Source organism: Branchiostoma lanceolatum, chromosome 3 (assembly GCF_035083965.1).
Source record: "Branchiostoma lanceolatum isolate klBraLanc5 chromosome 3, klBraLanc5.hap2, whole genome shotgun sequence".
In the NCBI taxonomy this organism is placed as follows: Eukaryota; Metazoa; Chordata; class Leptocardii; order Amphioxiformes; family Branchiostomatidae; genus Branchiostoma; species Branchiostoma lanceolatum.
In genome coordinates this window covers 22641393-22667939 of record NC_089724.1, presented here as the reverse complement: position 1 = coordinate 22667939, position 26547 = coordinate 22641393, and the positions used below count along the sequence as shown (strand labels likewise).

At 39.7% G+C, this 26547-nt stretch overlaps 1 protein-coding gene across 2 annotated transcripts in view; it reads left to right on the top strand.

Annotated features, from left to right (window-relative positions):
• The first annotated feature begins 106 nt into the window (after positions 1-106).
• Positions 107-26547, top strand: part of LOC136431075 (E3 ubiquitin-protein ligase TRIM71-like) — an 88272-nt gene continuing 61831 nt past the window's right edge. For both annotated transcript variants that reach the window (XM_066422294.1, XM_066422293.1), the window contains exons 1-2: positions 107-231; positions 16034-16097. The gene's annotated coding sequence lies outside the window, so the exon portion shown is untranslated. The remainder of the gene's footprint in view (positions 232-16033; positions 16098-26547) is intronic.

The following is a 26547-nucleotide window of genomic DNA, read 5'->3' as shown; positions in this document are numbered from 1 at the left end:
TTGCATGGAAAAAATGATGATTTGAGTGTTTTTCGGTGGTTTTACTTATTTTTTAGGGGTAAATATCGTATTTTATTTAAACGAAGGCAGAGGAGATCTATCTGTAGATAGGGGCTCGTGCGGAACCACTGAAGCAGGGGGAATCGTGTGGTGGAACCTAGCTGGACCGTCTCTTCCTCGCCAGCCTCCAACCCACCTCAGCCCTCTACTGAAGCGGCGGCGGGGTCAGAGGTAAGGCCAACATTCCCTTGCACGTCTGACCGACACGATTGGGGACATTTTCCCGGTGTGCGGACATGTCCGGGCTGTGTGGGCGGTGTGTGCGCGGGGACGTGCGGGCAGTAGGGTGGACGGAGGGGACAGCACAGGTTCACCTCGAGGTGCACATTACGTCATAGTTTTGGATTAGTGGCTCCGGCTTAGCCTGGGAAAGGGGAGGGATCACGCCCGCTTCAGTCTACATGGAATCAACAACAACCAGCCGTACACATAATGGCTCATTAAGTGAGATTAGAAGAGGCGCGGAGATAACCGCCCATGCACACCATAACAACAGCAACATTTTCAGAACTGCATATCGCCACACCAAATATGGGCAAACTTACGCTCATTTCTCAGTCAAACCAGCCGTGCGTGGTCACATGCGGAATTCTCACTACTGCACTTTGTAGTAGGTAGAAATGTCAAGATACCTACATATCAAAAATTAAAAATAATTGTAGTAAAACTTTTACTCTGTCCACCCATGCATTGTATGTGTAAATCACGAAATCGAGGAATGATAATAGCAGCATTAAGTTTGATATGATGATAGCTTGTATGGTTACTTGGACAACATTTAGTCTTTTTGGGTCCAGGTGTGAGAAGAAGAATTGACATTTCCCTACAATACCATTACCAGTGCAGGTAAAAGTTGAAATGTTATGGTACAGGATCAAGTTGTAAACATGCCTTATGCATGGTAGAAATGCTAATTCAGCTAGTCATACCTTACAAAATGGCTGATAGACAAACCACATAGGTTATCATAGTAGCATATGTACACAGATAGATAGGATAGCAGTTTCTCAGTCTGTCCATTGAGTGTTGCAATGTTATGGCAGCACAGGAGGAAATTCTGGCAGTAGACACACCCTTGTTTTGCTGACACACAATAGTTGCATGTGCATGGAGTAAAGATATGATTACAGCTTGAGTCCCCTATAACAATTTATCTCTTGGAATCCTCAATGTGTAATTTGTTAGCTTCTTAAAGAAAAAACATTGTAGTTCAAAGTGCAGTCTGTAGATTTAAGATACTAGTATATCATCCTGACCGACTCAGAAACACATCTGTTGAGACTGCTTAGTAACAATAAGCAGTACATACAGCTGTTTGGTGTGATTTATTTGGAATAAGATGCCAATTCAGATGGAACGTTGTTCAGCACGCGAGAATGCAAAATTGTATTACATGGTAGCATAACTTGATTTGGTTTTGAGTCTTGGCAAGCCACAAAATGAGTCATGTCGCTTCAAGCAGCAGGAAATGGCTGTTCCTGTTCGTGGATGGGTTACACAGGTATCAGGGCTGGTAATGCTTCTCTCTGCATATCTGCATGGGTGCCGGTAGCAATCAAAATCACTTGCACCAGACAAATTTTACCTGTACAGCGCTCGTGAGTGCGACTCGCACACAATATGTATGCGACCAGTTTTTTTAGAATGCGACTAGATTTAAAATCACGGTCGCACGGTGCGACTATCAAAAATTAAGACCTGCACCTAGATAATAGGTGCAGAACTAAGCGGTAAGCTGAAAAATAAACATTAGGTATTCAAAAGCTACCGCGAAAATCGCCGGTGAATTTTCCATCTTGTTCCCACACCCGTACCCGCGGTACAAAAAATGTCCGTTCCAAGTAGGTATTCCAACGACGCTACCGCGAAAATCGGCCAACTACCGCATGGCGATCGGTAAACTTCTACCATCTTCCCACACCCGCGATACAAAAACTATTCGTTTCTACAGGCAAAGTCACCCATGAAAATAAAGAATATAACTTTCTCTTTCTCGTGATGTGTTTTGTTTATCTTGTAAAATGTTTCAAACGCCAGAAATTTACCGATGAAAACGGCGCGGCGTAGCGCGCGCGGCCATGATTCAAAACATGGCCAATTTCACTTCCGCCTGCGTCTTAGACCGCAGCAGAATGAGCCGATTACGAGCTTTAAATTGGTACCTAGAACAAAGGGAGAATTAATTTTTTGAGCATTGAAATTCGATTGTAACGAACTCTTTGATGATAAAAATTACCACCTTAAATTTTCTTCTTCTTGTTCTTGGTGTCAAAATGACGGCAAGAAATAGGGCTACGTTTTGATGTGATCGACATGTTTATATCATGCACACCGGCGAGGTGGCGCTCCTTTTCCCGATGGAGGTGGCCCTGTGATTGGATGGTCGCGCCGCGCGGTCCTGACGCGCGAAATTTGGACTAGATATTTGACTGGGCTGGCACAAACAGATCATTTTTGATACTATTGAGCAAGAATTTCAACGTTAGAATATTAAAGCATTTTTGATTGTTTGTAGACAGAGGGTGGTCATTCAGGGATATGTGAATCATTACTTGCCTTGTTCCAAGTAAAAAAATACCATTGTGTATTTTTCAACTTGTTGAACTTTAGGCACCGTGGCCCCTGGATAGGGGCCAGCCGGGGAACCTATGCCCAATTTTTTCGAAAATCTCAATACATCACTCAAGCTTATGTAATTTTTAATGTCATCGCAAATGGTCATGTCAATCATTGCTTGCCTTGTTCCAAGTTGAAAATACCATTGTGTTTTTTTCAACTTGTTGAACTTGAGGCACCGTGGCCCCCGGATAGGGGCCAGCCGGGGAACCTATGCCCAATTTTTCTAAAGCCCCTCTACACAGATATCATTCTTCCCCAAGAACCAACTAGATTATATACCACACACTGCCAGTTATTTTATGATCTATTCAAATACTTTATTCCAGGTTGTTAACATTGATTGATAGGAGTATTACTTGGTATGGCCAAGACTTTTCTTGTTCTTTCAACTTTTTGTAATGGTGCTCCTAGATTTTTGCTGGTGCCCCTAACTTTTTTGGGTTAGGGGCACAGTGCTCCTAGACCTAAAAGTTAGTCTGGAGCCCTGCTGTACCAATTGTTTTCTTACCTTCTTAGTGATCCAAAAGAGTATCTTAAAGGTGCCTGGATACCATTCCAAATGTTATAACAGGATGCTACTATGAACAATGCTGGCCACTTTGACTCAGTTTAACCAGTCAAAACTGGGCTGGTTGCAAGCTGGTTAAATCATTCAATTTCACTTCAGAATATATTAGTCTGATTTATTTTTCTTTTGTTACAGATGTGTTAAAGATTACATTTTTTGTATAAAATGAAATGTTTTTGTTGCTCTTGAGGTACATTTTTTGGATTGTGCATATAGCAACTTTTAACATGGCTCTGCAGGGCATATTTGGAAATAGGTGCACTGGTGCACAAAATTTACCAAAAAATTAGGGGCACAGAAAACAATTTCGGTGCAGCACATGAAATAAAGCTGAATGTCAACAAACATATTTAAGTTCAATGCTCTTTAGAACTTCAATCTGTAATTCTATAGCTAAGTACAACAAAGGTTATATTACTTTTTCAGATACTTGAATTTCCAGATGCACTGCTGCACCCACAGTCAAAAATTAGGTGCACAGCTCCAATTTTGGGTGCACACAGGTGCACATGCACCCAGTATTTCGAGCCCTGCTCTGTATAAACATCTGAGGTCCTTTGTAGAGGAAGTAAGATTTTCAATGGCCTAGAGTGTTCTGATCCCCTGGAAGATATTGTTTTGTTGTATAATATGTGAAACATCAACATCATCATCTGGTCGTGACGATTTCACAGGCGTTCATGGCCTTTCTCCTCCATCCCTCCCTATCCTCTATTGCACTGGGCAGGTCCTCCAAAGCACAGTTTGCACCCGACACAGTTGATGAATGTAGGTAGTGTCCATATGTGAAACAAGAGTTGCTTTTCAAGAAGAGACCTTACCATTGGGTAACCTATAAGTTTTGCTCTTGGTGATAAATTTATTTTGAAAATGTATCTTATTCCACTGTGTGTGTGTTGCTTGCATTGATTTTATCATGCAAATGTAAAGGTCATAGGTTACAAGGTCCAAGATGGTAAAGTAAAAGGATGATATGATGCCCCACTTTGGGCAGACCAGAAAGGTCACATTGTGTGAAATTTTCAGGGTGAAAATCGTGTTGAAAATAAAGAAATATTACACTAACAGTGAATCTGAGAAAAAGGAAAAACTTGCAACAAAAGTTTTCTCTAGCTTCATCTGTAGTGATACACATGTATATCAATGAACACATTGTATGAAACAGATATGAAATGTTGCCATGTAAGGAGGCATTGTGTATGTACCTTTTCATCATTTAACCAGGTGGACATATAACTCTTGATCAATCGGTAATGTCTGTCCTGTCCTGTCCAATTAGTATGTATTACTGATCACTGTGCATAATGTGATAAGGGTAAGCTGACTGAAATACAATCACTGCTCAAGCACATTATAGTTAGGATCTAGTCAGGTATGTATCATTGATAAGTTGGTAGGGCAGTCTGGTTTTGATTATCATTGTTCAAGGCTGGGAGAGGGATATTTTCGTACTACAAGAGAAACCACTTTGTAAGTGAAATGAGTGTAAGGCAAGGAAGTTGTTTTGACAGGCATCTCCTCAGACTTTAATTGGAAAAGCCATATCTATTGATTGAATGAAGCAAGCCTTTGTGTATGATATTGTTCCTGGGCTGGTTATGCACCTGGCTCATTTGTGTCCTTTTCTTCAAAGACAAACAGGTTCGTATTTGCATTTGACTTTGTACATCCCTGTGCCTGTCCATGGTGCTAAATCTGTTACTGCAGTATCCGTTGATCAATTAGAGCAAGATCAGGATTGTGATTCCAAACATATGGTGCTCTGCGATGGCTAACAAAAACTGGCAGAAATTGTTGCCACAGAGCTTGACAAATTTAATGATTTATGTTATGGATAGGTTCTTCTTTTTGCAATAGGAGAAAAAGTAGTCGTTTGTAGACTCCATTGAGATATTTTGAAAAAATTTAAACTTCTGTTGTTTCCACCAGCTTTGTATGGAACCAGATCTTATTTTATGTCAGATCTGAAGACAAATGTTTATGGAGACAAAGAATATTTCAATGGATGCTTAGAGCTCCTACTTGAGCAATTAAAGGACAGTGTCATCTTCTATCACATTGAGGAAAATGGTAATGACATTTGGATGCAAATGTACTTAACCAGGAAGCATTTTTATCAGATTACACACAGGTACATGTATATAACAGTAAGTGCTATCAACTGTCACCAGTCTTTTCATCCTTAGTGTGCTTGTTAGATACCAATTTCAGTCTTTGATATGCAGACTTAATAGTCAATCTTCTATCTGTGCTGCTTACTTACTGTATAGGAGCCAACTGGGCACATCTGTATGCCACTTGGGGTTTTATAATTGCAAATAACTATACCTAATACATGTATGTGATTAATATATTCTCTATTTATCTGCAACCAGATTTCTAACTAACCTGGAATATTCCTAAATGCTTTTATATGCAGGAAGTCACCTTTATCAGGGATATGTATTGTGAAAATTATTTTAGGTATCGTACCGATACTGTACCTGTACACTCTCATTTTGATTTATTTGTTTTTAAAAATGTGATATTCTAACCTCTGTGATGACAATTTTGCACTGGAAAAAGATGAAAATATTGTATGGGCATTGAAATCAGCACCATCTTTGATTTGAGATGCTTTTAAAAGCATGAGTTTTGTGCCGAAGATACCTAAAGCCAGAATAAACATTCTCTTAATCACAGGTGCACATAAGCATTTGCACCAATTCTATGAAATCCGTACAAATTTTATGAAGAATGCACGAATCGTTATGCAAAAACCTATAAAAACACCCAAATCACTATGAGAATATGCACGCATCTTATGAAAAACTAACAAATCTTATCAAAATTGCATGTAGCACTATGCAAAATGTATGTCTCTTATGGAACAAACAGTCTTTTTATGCAAATCAGCGTTGGGAGAATATTGTGATTTTAAAGCAAAATTATAGGCGTATGCCATCTTCTTCAGATTTGGTTATCAACATCAATCATCACAAAGATTTATTTGATAGCCTGTAAGATACTTTTTTTTGCTTCATTTCGGTGCATCACATCGTCTTCTCCCACCGCTACATCTTGACGATGCCATATTGAATATCCCATTTTGCACATGACCCAGGCAGCAGTTGGCCGGTTGGGATAAGATATGTGTGTATTCCATTACACTTGTGTGTATTCGCATAGTGATTCGTGCATTTTCCATAAATTTTGTACAAATTTTTCATGTTTCTGCCTTGATTGAGGTACTTTGTCACACTTTGTAAAATTGTTCAGATACAGGTACAGATCCAGAACTGTACCTTAACCTCTGTGCCTGATGTAGGTACACATCCCTAATCTGTATGTAACTTATCAAGGAAACAAATACAAATATGTAGAGAATTATTCCTGAATAACCAGATTTTTATGACCTGGTATGTGGTACACATCTGCAACTTGGCATTTTTGCAAATTACAGAGTCACCTGTAGATTTCTTCATGGCTAAGTTATTTACAGTTTATGATGGTCACAGAGATTTCAGTTCTAGTAATCAGATTATGGAAATTGTGGTCAAAGGAGCATCAAATGATTGCAACTCCAGGCAAAAGCATCATGAGGAAGAGGAAAATTAGATTTGCATTCCAAATTTCTTGTGGTTTTTGAAAGACTGCAATTTCTAAAATAAGAGACTCGGGACTTCCTAACTTTATAAGAGTTTGTAGATCCAGGAAGAGATATTCATCGTTGCAGGCCAACTGTTTGAGTAGTTGAGGTCCAAGCCTTGAACTCTCCATTAAGAATAGATATCTCTCTACTTCTTTGATATGATGTGCTGAAACATGAGGCAGCTTACAATATAGAATTCTTTCAAAAGCATTGAAACTGCTACCAATGGTGTGCATGGTTCATGTCAGAACCCTGATGGTTATACTGGGATTTTAACCCTGATCTTGTTATCCAGGAACAGAGTTTAACTTCCTTTTCAAAATAATTCTTTCGACATCTCAGGCTAAAAGCCATGAAATACCAAGATTGCATGAACTGGGAAGATCCCACGGAAGGTCCAACCATACAAACATTACCAGCATGTCAGAACAGGGGTGTTGCTGAAGTCCTCCACTAACGCCTCTTCAAGGTGTGGTGTGCAAGGCAATCCATGCAGCTGACTTCCCCACATTCTTTGATAATGAATCTCCCCTGGCTAGATGAATGACCCAGCCTTTGGCCGAACCATTAGTGTGTGGTCCACCCTTTTTGAAAATAAATCTTCCCTGTTTGATGGAGAGGCAACAGTGTGGCCTGAGCCTTTGATGTGAGGCACTACTCTGATAGGACACAAGCAGCTCTGAAGGTGACCCTCTGTTGCAACACACCTTCAGTACATTATACTGCTGTGGCCTTAGCAATTCAATTACTAACTCTCATCACTTTGGGTTTATACAGTCATTTTCATTTCAGTTTAAGGTACCATGTTAAGAATGCTTTATGTGCAAACAGCAAACTTCTTGGATGTACATTAAACATGTTCTTGAAAAGTGATTCTTGTTCAACATTCCGTACTCAATAACCAAAGCAAATGGCAAGAAATTCTAACCAGCTGCAAAAATGTAATTGTCCAAATAGATGTACGTGGGCCTTTTTTAGATACATCTTGTACTTGTACTTTTCCATAACTAATAAACTGGTGGACGTACCGACTAATAAGTACCTAATACCAGCTCAGAAAAGGACAAGAAATAGCCATGCCTTTAAGGATCAGACTTCTCAACCTTGGATTGATGTGTTCAAAAATTTGTATTTTCCTAGAACGATCGTAGAGTGGAACTCGTTGCAACCAAGTACCGTGGAAGCATCCTCATTAGACAGCTTTAAACAATGCATGCAGTTAGATATGCGAAGGTGACATGTGACAGGTAGTTTGGCGTAGTATAACCAGCTGCTGCTGCGCCGCGTGCCTGCGAAGCTGGTGTGTTATGCCGAATGGTGGTTATACCGGCTATATAGATACAGATACAGATTTTAAGATGTATTGTCCTGTATTGCACAGCTACCAAAATCTGAAAAAAATATGGCAGGGCTTGAAATACTGGGTGCATGTGCACCTTTGTGCACCCAAAATTGGAGCTGTGTACCTAATGTTTGATTGTGGGTGCACTGATGCACCTAGATATTTTTGTATGCTATAAGGTAAAGATGCTGTACAGTCTAGTACACAGAATATTCTTGAAGTGTACATGTAAGTATCAGAAAAGCAATATACTTTTTGTTGTACTTTATATGATGTACTTAGTATCACTTGTTTGAAATTTTGAAGTTAGCTATAGAATTTCAGATTGAAGTTTTGCTGACATTCAACTTTATCTTATTTGGTGCACCCAAAATTCTTTCTGTGCACCTAATTTTTTTATTGGTTGCGCCAGTGCACCTATTTCCAAAAATGAATTTTGAGGCCTGTATGGTGTAACCTGACTTTCCCCCATTAAATAATACTAGGACTTCACAGAAAAATTCTGTTGGACATCAAATTACTGACTCATCATCCTTTATTTTCTAATCTGAATGGCAATATGTCATGGGTCAACTAGGATTGATGTCAAATATCTGTCAAAAACAGATGCTCCCAGTAATCCTGATTGTTATACTGTAGTAATCAGAGACTAGGGGATTGCCTGTGGCTGAGGACGGGACATAATTTACTGTTGCTGTGCTGTTAATCATGAATGCTACATTTGGCAAGGAGAGCATTTTTTTTAAGGTTGGAGGTGTGTTGATATAAAAAGTCAAAATCTTGTGCATAAAATATTTTGTATTTGTTAGGTCTCATTAAGAAAAAAACTGATTATGCTTTGGGAAAGATCTTGTCAAAAGTAAGTGATATTTTGTAGGATGCCCTTCATTGCAAGATGAGATAAGACAATGGGATGTGAATAAACAAGCTCATATCACAAGTTTGGTATTAGTTTTGTCCATAGTGCTGAAAGAGAGGTCATTATTAATTGAATGCATCTCATGATCAGTTTTGACATGTAAGTTAGGGGTAGGGGCTAAGCATTTCCTTATGACACAAATAAGTTGCTGTTTTGTATATTATATTTCCACATTGCCTAGTATTACACTTCAATAAAGTTAAAAGTGCACCATGAAATATTGAAATAAGAAAAAATAATGAAAATTACAATGCAAACATTGCCAGACGTTCAGTAGTGCAAATTTAAAAAGACAAGACCCAGAGTTGGTATGGAGCATTTGTAGCGAAATGTATCAGAGCAGTAGATTGTGCAGGAGTGTGGCGCAGAAATACACTGTTTGTTGGGATAGAACCCACGACCTCTAAATCAACTGCGCCATCTACTGGGCAATTGGCAAAATTTGGCATATCCTTGCCATTTAATGCCTGTATGCTCCACAAGCCAATGTAGTCATATGAACATCATGAATGGCTTAAAGATGTTCATTGAGAGAGCAAAGCAGATGTTCCTACATTACATGGAATTAGTGTTAAGCTTTATAATCACATCTTTACTGCAGACAGTTATGGTAATTGAGACGTTAAATGGCAGGAAACAAGACTATTCCATTTCAGAAGAAGATGGGGAGTTTAGACAATATTTTCAAACTGCCAGGGAGATTGTATATGTACAATGTAAATAGAACTACACAGCAACTGGAAGGGACCACCCCTGATAAGGCATTTTAAATTCCCATATCTTTACCCTCACTTGTCATCTTTGTGGTGAGATTTACATATATACAAACTATTGTCAGAGAGTGGATGCTTAGACGGATGCTCTGTCTTGTAACAATGAGTTGCGCTTTGAAAATTCCTGGATGTGCCTCTGGCCATGGATCTCAGCCCCCAAACATATTTCCCTTGTTTATATCTGCAGATGGTCCTTTCATTCTGCATATCCTGTGTATAAAGCTTCCAGTAAAGTGCTGTAGATAATGTTGCATCATGTCCTTGTTGAAACAGATGGGCTTAGAAAATGTTTGTAGTGATAAACTCTAGCCTTGAATAATACCCTGAACTGTTTGATTATTCTCTGTTGTCAAAATTTTAATCGCACATAAAAAAAGCAACATAATCTCAAAAGGAGTGTAACATGTTTTAGAAAAAAAGGTATGGAAATTCATTTCAATTCAAGTTAAGAAAGATTTCCATGGAAGTTTGTTGGCACAACTAATGTTTTAAAGGGTATAAGACACCAAAATACCATTTTCTTATTATCTGAAATAGGAATCGTATCATTCAAGGAATATAAACGTTTAAAACAAGTACACACCCTTCTGATGTTATCTAACATTGAACCATCAGAAACCATACTTCCATGGATCCAGCTCTTTATTCTTATCTGATCTTCTCACCAGGTGATTACATTAATCAGTAACTAATGCCCACTTATGACGTCACAATGAACACGGCAGCCGGTTCGGAACCTTACACAATGGCTTGCGAAAAACATTATTTAATGAGCAAACAGTGCTTAATTATCATGATAACATTCAGTCAAAGGACATAACAATATCTATTTTGTTTGCTTGTAAAAATAACATTCTTTTCGAGCCGCTGTGCAAAGTTCCAAATCGGCTGCCATGTTCGTTGTGACTTCATGAGTGGGCAAGTCACTGATTAATGTAATTACCTGGTGGGAAGAATCAAAAGCTGGAGGTGTGATGTTTTGATGGTTCAATGTCTAATAGCATCCGAAGTGTGAATATTTTGTGAAAATTTCTATGTTATTAAAAATTAGCATTATGTTTTATGTAATTTCCGGAAATTCTTAATGTTGATGTCATTGGTGTCTTATGCCCTTTAAAAAATGCATATGAAAGGCCCCATGGAAAGGGACCCTTTCCACTAGATAGCAATCATGCTGCGACCTTGCTGCAACCTAAGTTGGATTTGTGTAACCCTTGATTTCATAATTGGAACATCATGCAAAATATATGACTGAAAAAACAACAAAGGTTAAAAAAGTTTTTTATCCATGAAATTTGTCGAGCAATCCGTTAAATTTTAGGTTGCAGTGAGGTCGCCACCCTGGTGTGAATTGTTATTTCCATGGAAAACGAACATGTGGAAAAATTTCGGGGATGAAATATATATTGTCATAAGTATATAGAACATTTGTAATAGAAGTCATCAGCTTGTGAGAGTTTATAATATGCTTCCCACTGGTGCAGATAATCAGTGGTATTAGCGGCTGTGCATTGGACTTGTTTATGAAGAGGAAAATTTACACCTGCATCAAAATTCTGGACGTATGTTCATCATCAAGTGAGCTGGAAAATCTCGCTTTACCACTCCGTACATGTTACAATTACGTTCATGGTAATTGTCGTCTTTAGCTGCAGGCAGACTGGACTAACCAACCATGGCAGGGCCATCTGTATGGCTATGAAAGCCAGGAAAAATCGGCAGAAAGTAGATGTGATTTTCCAGGGTAGGGCCACACCTTTTTTATTAGTTGCCTCCCCAAATTAGTGTCCTTGGAATTTAATTTCCAGGAATCATTCTTAAGGACCTATTCAAAGTGATTTATGGAAGCTATGTATTATTTCGATGATACTAATAATAGCTTTCATATCATAAGGCTACTTGTACTTGATTAAATTGATGGCATCTTCTGTAATGCTTAGGTCACAATTGCGTCGGTGCCCGTCGGGGATGTAGCCCCGGCCGGGCTCTGACGTTTGGGGGGCACCGGCTGTCTTGGTCACAATTAAAAGTTTCCTTCACGCTGCCCTGCAGGGGTCCCGGGGTGCCCGACAGGTACTCGGTGGCATTTTTGTAAAATTTTCATTGTCGGTCTCCGGCAGGTACCCGTCAGTTGCTCTGACGGTGTCTTGTAGTGACCCCTGTGGGGTCCGACAGGGTACCGCGTGCTTATCACATCCAGGTGGGGCAGTTGTAGGGTCCCTGCAGAATGCCCCGCGAACGACGGTCGGCCATCAGGCAGGCTCCTGGCGGGCACTCGTCATATCTCGGGGTTATATAAAACTGCACTCGATCCGGAGCTCAAAAAGAAACACGATATACGAAGTTCACGCTTTAGTTCTACTCACCTGATCTGTAACGTCACACACTTGACCCGGTCTTACGAAGTACACACATTTAGTCTGTCCACTTGATCCGTATCATAACATAACAATACCTTATTCTATAATCTTTGGCGATAACACCAACATATTCCTTTTCCACAAAAACGTTGACCCTCTGATACAACTGGCTAACCAAGATATGTGTAAAGTACGTGGTTTGATGCAAACAAGTTACGAACAAATTCCAGAACTACCTTATTTTCTGTAGTAAAAATAAAAGTTATGATATCAATAAGTCCAAAATGTTCCTAATGTACAAGAGAAACAGACCAACATTTTTGGGGGTAATAGTAGATGAACATTTAAACTCGAAAGCCCAGTCTCTGCTATAAGTAAAAAAAATGCGAAAACAATTGGTGTTATTGTGAAAAACAAATACATCATCCCTGAAAAGATTCTCACAACTATAGGCAACAGCCTTATATACTCATATTTGACCTAATGTAACATTGTTTTGGGATGCGCCTGCCACACAACTCTACATCCGCATATAACTCTCCAAAAGAAATTCACAAGGATAGCAACTGCTTCTGACTTTCGCTCACACATGGCTCCTCTATTTCAAAAATACTAGACATCCACGATATCAATAAATTACGTTTAATTTCCATTCTAACAATTTTCCCAAACCCTTCTTCACACTTGTTCACAACTATTATACCAGGCAAAGAAATCCATATTCCTCTCTTTCGTACATCATTAGCAGAGTTCTCGTCAAGTGCAAATATATCACAATATGGAACAGTCTTCAGACAAATATACAAACAATCACCCTTTTTTCTTACCTTTAAAGGTGCCCTGAAAACCTATCATAGCCGCCCTGTAGTAGAGTCACATGTCCAGTTATTATCTAGCTTTGATTTATACCATTATTTGATTATCATTGTCTATCGTTATCATATTCTATGTATTACTTTGCTATATTATTTATAAGTTATAATCAAGTTTGATAAGTATAGACGAGGAGGGCCAAGTATAAGCTATAAACGCTTTTTTCCTCCTCCTGAACCTGTTATTATCTATTGTTTATCGTATTATGTTTTATAAATTTTCTTGTTGTGCAAATGAATAAAAAACAAACAAACAAACAAACAGACAAATTATTACTTGTCCCGGTGGACTGCCGGCAACCGGAGGGGTACCTCGCGGTGTTCTCACGTTGAGGTCACGGCGTCGTTGTGTCCGCGGGGCCCGGGTAGAATTTAAGTCAGAACTAAATTTTTCTCGGGTCCCCGCCGGGCCCAAAAATAGCCCGGTAGCCGCAGGGTGCCCCAAGGGGCCACGTAGGGGTCACGCCCGGAAGTGCCAAAAAGCGGCCCGGGAACTACCCGGCAGGGCCCCTTTTTCCAATTGTGACCTAAGCATAAGGCGTGGCTTGATATAGTGAAATAGTGTAAACAGAATGTTTTATAAAATGATGTTATTTAGCCTCTTTTTGCTGTGATGCATGAAGCAACTGTGGCTGAAATATTTTACAAATATCTTGATGGAATTTTCTTCTGGCCAAGGAATATCCAGTACCATGTGCCTGCAGCTCTTTATATAACTGCTAGGAGGTGCTTTTGTATCATGAAGCTGTGGGTGCAGTTCCCCAGCTTTTCAAAGGGTGACTCTTTTGAATCAATAATTTTTATCATGTCATTTTCTCTATCTAGGCAAGAAAGCCCTGATCACAAAGTTTCCAAGAAACTTAGGATAGAGGTGTTTACCTAAAGTAGCTTATTCCTATAAATTCTCTTCTGAATGGCCCTTTCATTTTGGTAGCCATTGACCTTCAACAACTATGATTTTACAAGGAAAATGAGCTTTTGATATTTCATAATGCACTAAAATTCAAAGTCTAACAGGATAAAAAGAAATTGTAACATCAGGATTTCGAATTTCTGAATGACTTTTTAATTTTGTGAATTAGTTGCTACTTCACAGAAAGCCAAAAGGAATATCCATGATATTCTGTACCATTGCAAGGAAGAGCCTGTATTTAGCAGCTCTCCCTAGCAGTTCTCAGCAGCAATACAACATCCATTGAATTCTTTCTTCATTTCCCAAGGGTTCCCATAGAGGGTCCCTCCTACCTCAAACTGGTGCTCTTGAATACTAAATCATATCCTGCACATAAACTCACAGTAGGGTTAATAATACATGGTGGCCTGGTGCTGTTGGACCACCATGTTTATACAAGGCTGTTATATCTCACTGCGGTGTTGAGACAGCATTGGCTGATATACTGCCTTCCCAATGGACACCCCAAATTAAGATCCATCCTGATCTGTTTCAGTTGCCCCTAGTGCCTGAAGGGACAAAGAAATTCCAGGACTGAGATTTTTTTCAGAAATAGACCTATCTGATGTAGCATCCCTACGTTTTTCTGGTTTTATTCTTGTTATCTTGTATCAACACTTTCAATAATCCAGTATGGTGCCGTGGTTACTTGGATGCTTCACAGTAGTGTTAAACCAGCAATTTCAACAGTTTCCAGGACATTGACATCTTCAATTCCCTGTACCAACACTCTCCTGCACAGTGCTTTATCTCCAGTATCTCTTCAGTAATACATTTTTGTACATGATCCTGTAAGACAAGCAATGCCAGGCTGTCTGAGTCCATTGCATTCCTCAGTTCCTTGCACCAGCATAATGCCTCCTCTCTTGTATGGTGCATTATTAAGTAATCCATGCAGGTATTTGATTGGAACCATATGGTTGATTATATCCAGTGCATGTTGCTTATCCTGGTACCTCACAGTGGTGATGGACTAGTGTCTTTCTTCAATGGTACCCACAGTAGTGATGGACTAGTGCTTCTCTTAGTAGCCACAGTAGTGATGGACTAGTGCTTCTCTTAGTACCCACAGTAGTGATGGACTAGTGCTTCTCTTAGTACCCACAGTAGTGATGGACTAGTGCCTCTCTTAGTACCCACAGTAGTGATGGACTAGTGCCTCTCTTAGTACCCACAGTAGTGATAGACTCGGGCTTCTCTTAGTACCCGCAGCAGTGATAACTAGTGCTTCTCTTAGTACCCACAGTAGTGATGGACTAGTGCTTCTCTTAGTACCCAGAGTAGTGATGGACCAGTGTTTCCTTAGTACCCACATTAGTGATGGACTAGTGCTTTTCTTAGTACCCAGAGTAGTGATGGACCAGTGTTTCCTTTGGTACCCACAGTAGAGATGGACCAGTGCTTGTCTTAGTGCCCACAGTGGTGATGAACTAGTATTAGGTAGGTTGAGAAGCTGGACCAGTACTTTTCCTGGCCCCCTACATTGGTGATGGACTAGTGCTTTTACAGGGCCTGGGACCAAACTAACCATGTCTCAGTGTCTCATCTCCACAGTAATTACTCTTATTGATGGGGCGTGCCAGGGGACCCATGAGGGGGAGATCATTTACTTACTATAAGGGGTGCAGTAGTGGGGATAATGCATTACTGGCAAGCAGTGGGTGAATTTACAGGTAATAAACCAATTACATGTAGATTGAGAAGGATGTAGATGTTGTAGCAGTGGTAACCCCTCTTGGCCCCCTGAAAATTTGTGGAAATGTCTGTTTCAAACACGTATTGTTACTAACACAAGCATACTACAATGTACATGGTTCTCAATTTCATTTTCACATGTTCACAAATATAGCCCACAGACAATACATTTAACATGCTGTTGAACATTGAATGTATTTGTTTACTGGAGTTGTTGAATAACTGTTTTTCCTGTGTTTCAGGCAAACAGTGAAGAAAGCATCAGCTGCCACCCTCCCACCTGGTCACCTGCTGCAGCTGTGTTAGGTACATCTGTGGGTAAACAAACTGTGTCGTGTGACGTCAAACTTAGGCTACTCTAGTTCAAATTCTCCCAATGGCGGTCAAACTTCCGATCCCATTTACCTTTAAGTTTATTAATCATTAACCCGGCTGCCCCTCCCTAAAATTGAAATGGTACAGCCCTGGATCAATGTGTATCTGTGTAGGGCTTTGTTGTAATATTAGCTGTTTAATGCTACTTCTATTGCAGGAATCTCCTGATGTTGGTTGTAATAGTCATGATCAGCTAAACAAAACAAAGAAAAACTAGACTGGCCGTCATTTGCTTTAAGAGCAAATTCAGGATATTTCGCCCATACTCCTCATGCAAGAAGTGGGCTGTCCCAAAATAACTCAGGCAGGCGTACTCCAACACTGGGCGTACGAATCCGATGTACACTAACACCAGGTCATGAGAGTCCAGGCCCTGTTTACGGAGGGTTCTTAGCATAAACAGTCTGCTACTACTTCTACCAACAATCATGACAACATGTTTTGTCCACTTCAAATTTTTCTGCATGATCACGCCCAGGATTTGTGCAAAGTCAACCACTTCCAGTAACAGTAAGGGGAATACAACATCATGCATAAATTATGCAAGTGAGGTCCTCATTAGCATATGTCATGGCCAGGCATGTGCACCTTTCCTAAAGCTACCTACATCTCAAATATGACATCTGCAGCTTGTACGGTAAGGGAAATACAAGTTTCTGCATGAATTATGCAAAGGAGGTCCTCATTAGCATAATTTTTGGCCAGGTGCATTCCCCTTTCCTAATGGTACCTACATCTTAAAGATGACATCCGCAGCTTTCATGGTAAGGGAAATACAAGTTTATGCATGAATTATGCAAATGAGGTCCTCATTAGCATAATTCATGGCCAGGTGTGATCACCTTTGCTAACGGTACGTACATCTCAAATCTGACATCTGCAGCTTTTCCGGTAAGGGGATTACAAGTTTACGCATAAATCATGCAAATGAGGTCCTCATTAGCATAATTTATGGCCAGGTGTGTTCGCCTTTCCTAAAGGTACCTACATCTCAAAGATGACATCCGCAGCTTTTACGGTAAGGGACATACAACTTTATGCATACATTATGCAAATTAGGTCCTCATTAGCATAATTAATTGTCAGGTGTATTCACCTTTCCTATAGGTACCTACATCTCAAATATAACATCCGTACCATGTAACATAAGGTACATATAACTTTCTGTAATACCATTAGTAGAGGTACCCCCTAACATCTGCTTGGTTTTAACTCCCAGACAGGGGAAGTGTAGGAGGGCTTATGTTACAAGATGACCTAGTTGTGAGAAAATAACCAAAAATTCCATCAAAAAATTGCAAAATAAATCATTTTGAAGTAGTGTATACCAAAAAAAATTATGGGGTCCTTTGGGTAAATATCCAATGCACAACTAAACCAAATTTCAGGTCCTTAGGTTTCAACACCACGGCACTGGAGGCCATAATGTGCGACTTTTGTCGGAAAATGACAAAAAAAACTCGATAAAATCATTTTAAAAACTTATATGAAAAATTTTTTAAAAGGGTCTAGGGGTATACACAAACTCTACCTGCATACCAAATTTCAGCTAATTTGGTCGACGGACGACCGAGAAGAAGCGATTTGAAGATTTGACAGGAGAAGAAGAAGGAGAAGAAGAAGAAGAAGAAACCTGACAAAAACAATATGTTTCGTTGGCGAAACATAACTAAACAAAGAAGTTTAGTATCTGCTTCATAACTATATCATCTATACCCCCTAACTTTTGCATATGACCAATTTTTGAAAATGAAGCAAAAACCTTTTAACATTCACTGAGAAATAGCTTGTCCATCTTTGAATTAAATGGAACAAAAGTTCGGTAACCTCAAGAAGTTGATGATTTAATTTTAAAGCAGTGCCACATTTTTTATCTGTTAGCCCTCTTTGCATAACATATACACAGATATGTGCATGTAACTTGGACATGCATTTACCTTTGTAAGGTACATATTGCATGATTGATGGTTGTGGTGATGTACAATATTTGTGATTGGTTTAATGCCATGATAATTATGACATATTGCCTTTTTTACACTAAGTCACGTTTCTCTTGGAGCGAGAATAAAGGGCATGAAATAAGAAATGGTTTTGGTAATCTCAAATGTTTTGGCAACCTTCTACCAGCTGACATGTAATGTTCCTGATACAAATTACCCATGATAGGGAGAAGGTTACAAGTGAAATATGAACATCACTGTCAAACTATAAATGGTGCTAAAAGAAAGTAGTGGAAAGATAAACTGTAACATTGTCATACCTATGTTGATGTGGAAGTCATCCAATATAGTAATAATGGTGTGAATTGAAGCTAAGCATGAGAGAAGCACAGTAGCATCTGCATCATGGCTCCATCACCTGTCCCTGGTACTGAAATAAGCACTGTTATAAGTCAGATGATGGCATTTACATGGTGGCTGCTGACCTTACAGGGTGTTACAGTAAAATAGTTTATTATTGCTCTCGACCATGACAGTGTATGTACTTTTTTTTCGGAATCACTGTTAGATTTGTAACATTGTGTTCAAGTTGAAGATTTTGATGTTTTTCAACATATGCGCCATTATTGAGCACAACAGTTCAGGCATTTTCTTCCCCCTAAACTGTTCATCAACAATCTGTCTTGTCCATGTATTGGGGTTGAAATGAAACTGGTGGACTTATAAGATTGATATCCTAAAGAGCACCTCATGAGATTTTTCAACATGAATTGACAGTTCCGTTATTGAGATTTATTTGGTTGCTAGTATTACACAATCAGATTTGTCTCTGTGATAATCATCAGAGATTTTAAGGGGAATCAAACACCTATCAGCTAAAAGCAGTGAAAATAGCAATTTTCAAACACTGTAATCAAACCAACATTTGGTTGTGCTAATACCATTTTTGTCATTTCCTTATATTATGAGTTTTATGATGATATTGTCTTAAGCTATCATTTCACATTTCTTATAAATTACTTCCTCTTGTGATATACTATTGATAGCTCAAATATTCATGTGTTGATATAAACTAGATATGTTTGCGTTACATTTTATTTCAACTGTTGTAATCATAGTGCTGAAAGTCCTTTTCTTATGTTTTTTGTTTATAGGTTATGTCAACATGACATTTTTTAGATAATAAAAGAAATTGGCGTTTTAACCTGTATTGTTTTTTTATTCAGTCATATTTCTTTAATCCAGAGGCTTTTATTATTGGTGTTCTAGTCAGATGTGTTCAAATTAGATTTATTACCTGCAATCTACCTCTGCTACAATCATAAATGATTACCAATACCTGTGTACCATTCAACACCACATGGAGCTGGTCTCAGTGGGAGAACCTGCTCGAGTTTGATTTGGTGATGTGGATGTGATATAACTTGCCAGAAGGTGCAGACAGCTCATGCTGCTGGTTTTGGAAATCTACATAGAGGTGCACAGGGAGTCAGCACTCAGTTGTATCTTCATTTTATCTCTTACTCCCTGTCATAGAAAACATGTGGTTTGCCTTATTTGCATATCCCTGTGCTGCACAGTTTATCGTTGGGTTACCCAACGTGGTTAGGGTGTCTTTAACCTTCTTCCTGCTACTTAACCCCATAAGGCATGGACATTCTTTGCCAGGATGATACCTCGGCAGAGAGAAGGTTAAGGTTTATGATATTCTATGCTGCATTTGTTGGTTAAGCCCTTTCAATATAAAAAGGAATCATTTGCGTATGAAGGGAGGCCCAGGGGGTGTTATGATGGATGGGCTGGTGCGTTTGGCAGCGGTGGCGGCCACATGTTCCAATTTCACGTGTAGATGCACGAGCTGTTCAAGCATTGCCCGCCGCGGGGGAGGCGGTGCCGGGTATTGTCCAGTCCCAGCTGGGGCTCGTAGCGCCGACACAGGCAGGATGGACACTTGTAACAGCTCCCTGTGTTCCGACAAGGCTGGTTCTACGTCTTTCATCACATCAATAAATTGATCATATTGATAATGATTTGTCTGCTCATACATTTCCACAAAAATGCAAGGTACAAACTTGTAATGCATGCACAACCACCTCCCCACACATGCCTTTGCTCTCTTCTAGCATCTGAAACCCAGGATCTATAAATCCACATTATCATAAGCATAAGGAAATATGTCTTGATGTATTCCTAGATCCTTAGTGTCACTAGATTAAGGCCATAAAGGATTAACTCAGGACTTGACAATCACTAGCTGGATTCTGAAATCCCCCTCTCCCAGTCGCATGCCTCTTGCTAACCAGCATTGCACAGTTTTATTGATTATTGGAAAGTCTCGATAGAGGTGCAATAAAGGTACAAGCTTTTAGATGAGAAAATAAGAAGTCATGGGTAAAGTCAGCTATGATCAAGATAAATGCTGCCTCTTTCACAATGTGCAAGATCTGAAATAACATTATTGTAAATATAAGAATTGATTCAGTTTTCTTTTTATATATAATTTTGGCATCAGTATCAGTTTGGAGTATGATTATATCAACTTGTACCGGTATATTTTATCCATTATGTGTTTGATTTTAGCAGAGGTAGATTCATGTTATGTCATCAACTTATCACCAGGGTAATTCTGAAATTGTATGGAAAAATGCCAGCCAAGTTTTGAACAGAAAAATTAGTAAATCAACTGTGAAAAAATGCAATGGAAACTCATGAAACAAAATGGATAGATTACCCCATAAGGCAAAGGATTAAATACACTTATGAATAATCAATAAAAGGTAAATCAGAGCAAAGATATATGACAGGTTCTAGCAGATAGTATTGCATTAAGGATTAATGATCATATTCTCTGGAGAGATATTGTTTTGAAGCATAGACAGAAAAAATTAAATTTGAAAGAGCAACCACAGCATGAAAATGTCCCGGAATGCCATTCTTCATATTTGACCTGTAGACCAATAGATTTTCCTACAAGCTGTCGACCATTCAGAAACTCCATATCTAATTAATCAGCGCTGAAAGATCATGACATCTCAGGAGAATTGTTCATCATAACCCTAATATAACGTTGAATATCACAGATGGAGATTGACATGGTCCACAAAACCTCCCTGCCCTTTTCACCCCCGGCAGTCGTTTGGCAGGGAGTCTTCGCCCTGTCAATAATTTTTCATGTGTTAAATGGGTTTTAACACCTGAGAAGCTGTGTCCTGTATCGTCTGGTCTCCCCTCACCATCACCTCTGTGGCACCTTACCGCTGACGTCACTGGGGGAATCAGGCTGAACACTCTTGTCCTGAAGGTATCACTCTGTTGCAGGGCTGTCTTGAGCTTTACATTTTTTCTGTCGCACTGTTTCTTTGGGAGCCCATGTTGTTCATTTTTGTTGATAAATCAGTCAAATTTAACGCCAAAAATAATTACTCAAGCAACTGGATAAGATTTTGAAACAGTCAGACGTTTCAGACAGTATCCACTGTCTTTCGTCAGTGACTAACGATAGGACTGAGAACACCAGGTTTTATACCAAAACTCTGAATAGATATGTTAATGAGGTAAAGACAATTTAGGATGTCTTGAAGTAGTCTTTAAAAAAAGATTAATTCAAGACAAAGTTTATGCCAATAGTTCAATTAGCTACTGTTGTTCTAGTACAGTAACTAAATGTTGCTTGTCCGGGGGTGGGGGGTGGTGGGCAGTGCATTATCCCAGGTGCCTGAAAGTTGAACGCGTAGACCCCCTTTCCTGTTGAGGGCGGGGTTGTACATCCTCTCATATATTGCTTCTCTAATTCCCCGTTCGAACCAGCGTTCTTCACGATCTAGGATGTCCGTGGATTCGAGATTGAATGAGTGTCCCTGGTTGTGTTTTAGATGGTGGTAAATGGCAGAGGAGTAGCGGTTAGCGCTCTTTCTGCAATGTTCCTTGTACCTTTCTTTTAGTGGTCGACTTGTCTCCCCAATGTACATGTTATTGCAGTTCGGTTCCTCACATTCCAGTTTGTAGATGACATTGGCTTTGATGCCTTTTTCAGGCCTGTCTTTTGGATGGACTAGTTTCTGCCTGAGAGTTGAATGAGGTTTGAAGTTAGTGGCAATGTTGAAGTTTTGGAAGATACGTCTGAGTTTTTCCGATACTCCTTGGACGTAGGGAATGGTAATGTTGACCTTGTTTCTGTTGGTCAATGGTCTGCACTTGAGTGTTTTCTTAGACTGGTCAGAAGGTTTGAGGGCCTTGTCAAATTTAAGCTTACAAAAATACATTTTCATGTCATGTCAGTTTTTTTTTATCAATCAATCTTTCGCAGGCATCAGTGTCTGATGCATGGCGGCTGCAGACATGCATAGGGCTCGCCAGGCTGGTCTGCTCTCGGCAAAGACCCTCCAGTCGGTTCTGGTGATCCCCAGCCCCTGGAGCAATTTTTGAATGGGGTGTAATTTTTTCTGTCCCAACAAGCAAATTTCCGTCCCAAGACAGAAGGACGGGTCTTGGAGACAGCTCTGCTCTGATGTCACCCAAAGCCTGCAGGCATTTTGTGCAGTAGGAGTTTTATGAAGCATGTGTGCTTGAATCGGAATCAAATTATACAGAACACGGGGGCTGCATGTGCTGGGTAAACCATTTGTTCTACTGCAGCCAAGACATACATTTCCTGCTACTTGTCAGTTGGTTTGACAGGTGTTGAAGCTTCAGGAATTTTCAAAATCAATGAAAATCAAAAGAAAAGTTTGCAAATTGTGTTTGTGATAATGAAATATTTGAAGATGGAGGGAAATGAGAAAATGATACTTACAGAAACTCAAGTTACAGTGTAGACTGATAAAAGATGATATGTGTGGGGGGAGGGCTAAATTTTTTCAGACTGTTCGCATTTATTTCTTTGATGATCAGAGTATTTGAGGGTTGGTTTCCTACAATACTTTATTTCTCACAAATGAGTAGACTTCTGTTATCTAACAAAGCCAGGAAAATCATCCTAAATGTCAGGTGCTGCCATCTGCTGTTGATGGATAGCTCCCTGATATTGACTGTGTTCCTGTTCCTTGGTTTTAACACCTCTGCCTGGAATGATCCAACCTGTTGCCCTCATGACACATCTGTAATGAACCAGTCCTAGCCTGTGGTGACCAGGATGAAAGATTCAGGTATCATCCCAAATAAATCTGCAGTAAGGTCTTTGAAACAAAGATTAGCAAATACATCACATCACACGTAAATGCATATGCTGTGGTTGTGACTGGCTAAAATTTAATGTGTATAGCCTGTTGGAAGGTGGTGCAGTGCAATAATATATAATTACGGTGTTTGAAAGGTTCTATCTTAGATGGTTTTTTTTTTACTTTCTGATTCATTCAAGGCCCTCTGAAGATATTTCATGTGTAACTGGATACACAGTTCCCAATGTTTTATAATTTTGTATCTAACTTTTGGGGATAATGTAGAACATGTTCCAGATTAACCATTGTGATATCATAAAAGAATGAACTAATTTTACCAACCCTTATTTGATCTCCATGGAAATCGTCAACAGATACAAATGAATGTTGCCACTGTGTATCAAAGACCACAGGTGAGCCGCAAATATACAAAAATAGAAATCTATAAAGTCAGTTATGTACGTAATGCACAATCAATTTTGTTGCCCTTCTGGGATCTGGCAGACTTTATCTCAGGAATAACAGACCAGTTCTTGCCAAATCTATAAACCTATATTGCCCTGCTCTGCCGCCGGAGGGAGGATAACTACTTAAACTAATTGAAACTTGCTGATACATCCGAGTGCTGAAAATTACGAAATTGACCTCTGCTCAGGAGCTAGGAAGCCTTTAGGGCTTATGTTTTAGGGGCGGTAGGTACTATCCAAAGATAAATTAATCATATTTATGCTTGTCAATAAGCCATCATTGCTTTTACATCTGTCAATCAAATTTGTTGTTGAAGTGATCCGATGTAAAATCCTCCTTATCCTCTTATTGACTAATTACATTCTGTTGAAGCATGAACCTATGTCATTACCTATATCCTTTCATAAAACTGCTACTTAAGTACCAGTTTATCAGACCTTAGTGCTTCAATGACTAGTGGGACTCTGATACACATGCTGTCAATGTTTCCATCAAATTAGGAATCATTAGTTTTGTCAGCATCCATTTAGCATTGCACAGCATGGCATTTTCCTGAAGATCACATCTGTATCTGTATCTGTATCTATATAGCCGGTATAACCGCCATCAGGCGTAACACACCAGCTTCACAGGCACGCGGCGCGGCAGCAGCTGGTCATATTACACCGAACGGTCTGTTACACCTAGTCTTTGCATATCTGACTGCAACCGTTCTTTAAAGCTACTTAGTGATGAAGCTCCTACAGTACTTGATGACAACGAGTTCCATTCTACTATGGTTCTCGGGAAATACGAATTTTTGAACACGTCAATCCTTGGCTGATAACTCTGGTACTTAAAAGCATGACTATTTCTGGTCCTCTTCTGAGCTGGCATTAGATACTTATCAGTCGGTACGTCCACAAGTTTATTAGTCATCTTGTACATCATGCAAAGTCTGGACATTGTTCTCCTGTCCTCAAGTGACATCCATTGCAGGTCTGCTTTCATTTTTGTTACACTGGCGCCCCTTTCATAGTTGTTCGTGCAGAATCTGGCAGCTTGGTTCTGCACCCTCTCGAGTTTATCTATATCCTTCTTTGTGTATGGATCCCAAACTGTTGCAGCATATTCAAGGTTTGGTCTTACTAGAGACGTGTATGCAAGTGATTTTACCTTTGCTGGGCATGCCCACAAATTACGTTTGATCACTCCCAATGTCTGTTTAGCCTTAGTTGTTACTTTGTTGATATGGGTGTTCCACTTTAGCCCCGTTGTTAATGTAACGCCTAGGTACGGGTGGCTCTTTGCTGTTGCTAGAGCCTGTCCACAGAACTGGTAGGTGGTTACAATTGGGTTTCGTTTGTTTGTTATATGCATGATGTAACATTTTTCCGGATTAAACTGCATTAGCCATCTGCTTTGCCATTCTTCGAGTGTGTTCAAATCTTCTTGCAAAAGCTGTGAATCACTCTGTGTGGACAACTCTATATATAACAGGCAGTCATCGGCAAATAACCTAACATTTGAATCAAGCTGGTCTGGTAAGTCATTTATGTACAGGAGGAAGAGTAACGGTCCCAGAACAGTTCCCTGTGGTACGCCTGACGCAACTCTAACTGGAGCTGAGGCCTTGCCTTCTACCACTACCGTCTGTTCCCTATTGGTCAAGAAAGCCTTCAACCAATTTAGTGTGGTGCCTTGAATTCCGTAGTGCTCTAGTTTAGTGATGAGTCTGCTATGTGGGACTTTATCGAAAGCTTTTAGTAAAATCAAGAATTGCTAGATCCACCTGTTTTTTACTGTTCAGTGCGCCAGCTATGTCATGAGCTGTCAATATAAGCTGTGTTTCTGTGGATCGCTTTGCTCTGAATCCATGTTGGTAGTCAGTCAATATGTTGAAACTTTCTAAGTGTTTCATGACATGACTATGGATAATGTGTTCAAGTAGTTTGCAGGATATACAGGTCAGTGATACAGGTCGGTAGTTGCCGGGGACAGCTCTATCTCCCTTTTTAAAAATGGCACATATATTTGCATCCCTCCAGTCTTTGGGAATTTCTCCTGTGTCTAACGAGTGTTGGAAAATATTGGTTAACACAGGTGCTATTTCGGTGGCTGTCATTTTGAGGAACCAAGGAGGTATTTGGTCTGGACCAGATGCTTTAGATGGATTGAGACCTTGGAGCATTTTTTCGACACCATTAGGGGAAATCACTATGTGTTCCATGGGAGGGGTACAGGGCTGTCCGAGAGTTGGCATGTTTGTTGTGTCTTCCTCTGTGAACACACGTTTAAACTGTGAACTGAGTGCCTCTGCTTTTTTCTCGCTATCACTGACAATGGAATTACCAATCTTTAGAGGGGCTACGCCGACAAGGTCTCTTCTTAGGCCTTTTATGTATGACCAGAATGTTTTGGGTTTGTCAATTATGGCTTCCCCCAGTATGTCTGCCACATATTTTGAATGTGCTGCTCTTATGCTTTTCTGTACGCCCTTCTTAACTCTCTTGTATTTGTTCATGTCTTCCTCTCGCCCTGTTCTCTTAGCTTTGTTGTAAAGACGTTGTTTCTTACGACAATGCCTTCTTAGGTTTCTGTTGAACCAAGGCAGGTTGTATCTGCTTGATGTTGTTTTACTAGGGATGTGCAAGTTCATCGTGTGCTTTATTTTGTCTTTAAAATCATCCCACTTCTGTGTCACGGACATATCCTCGGTTCGTTTGTTAAAGTTCGTTGCATAATCACTTAGGTCACTCTTGATGGCCGGTTCATCAGCTTTAGTTCGAATGTACACTTTTCTCTTGGGTTTCCTGTTTTGTTCGGGTGCAAGGTTGA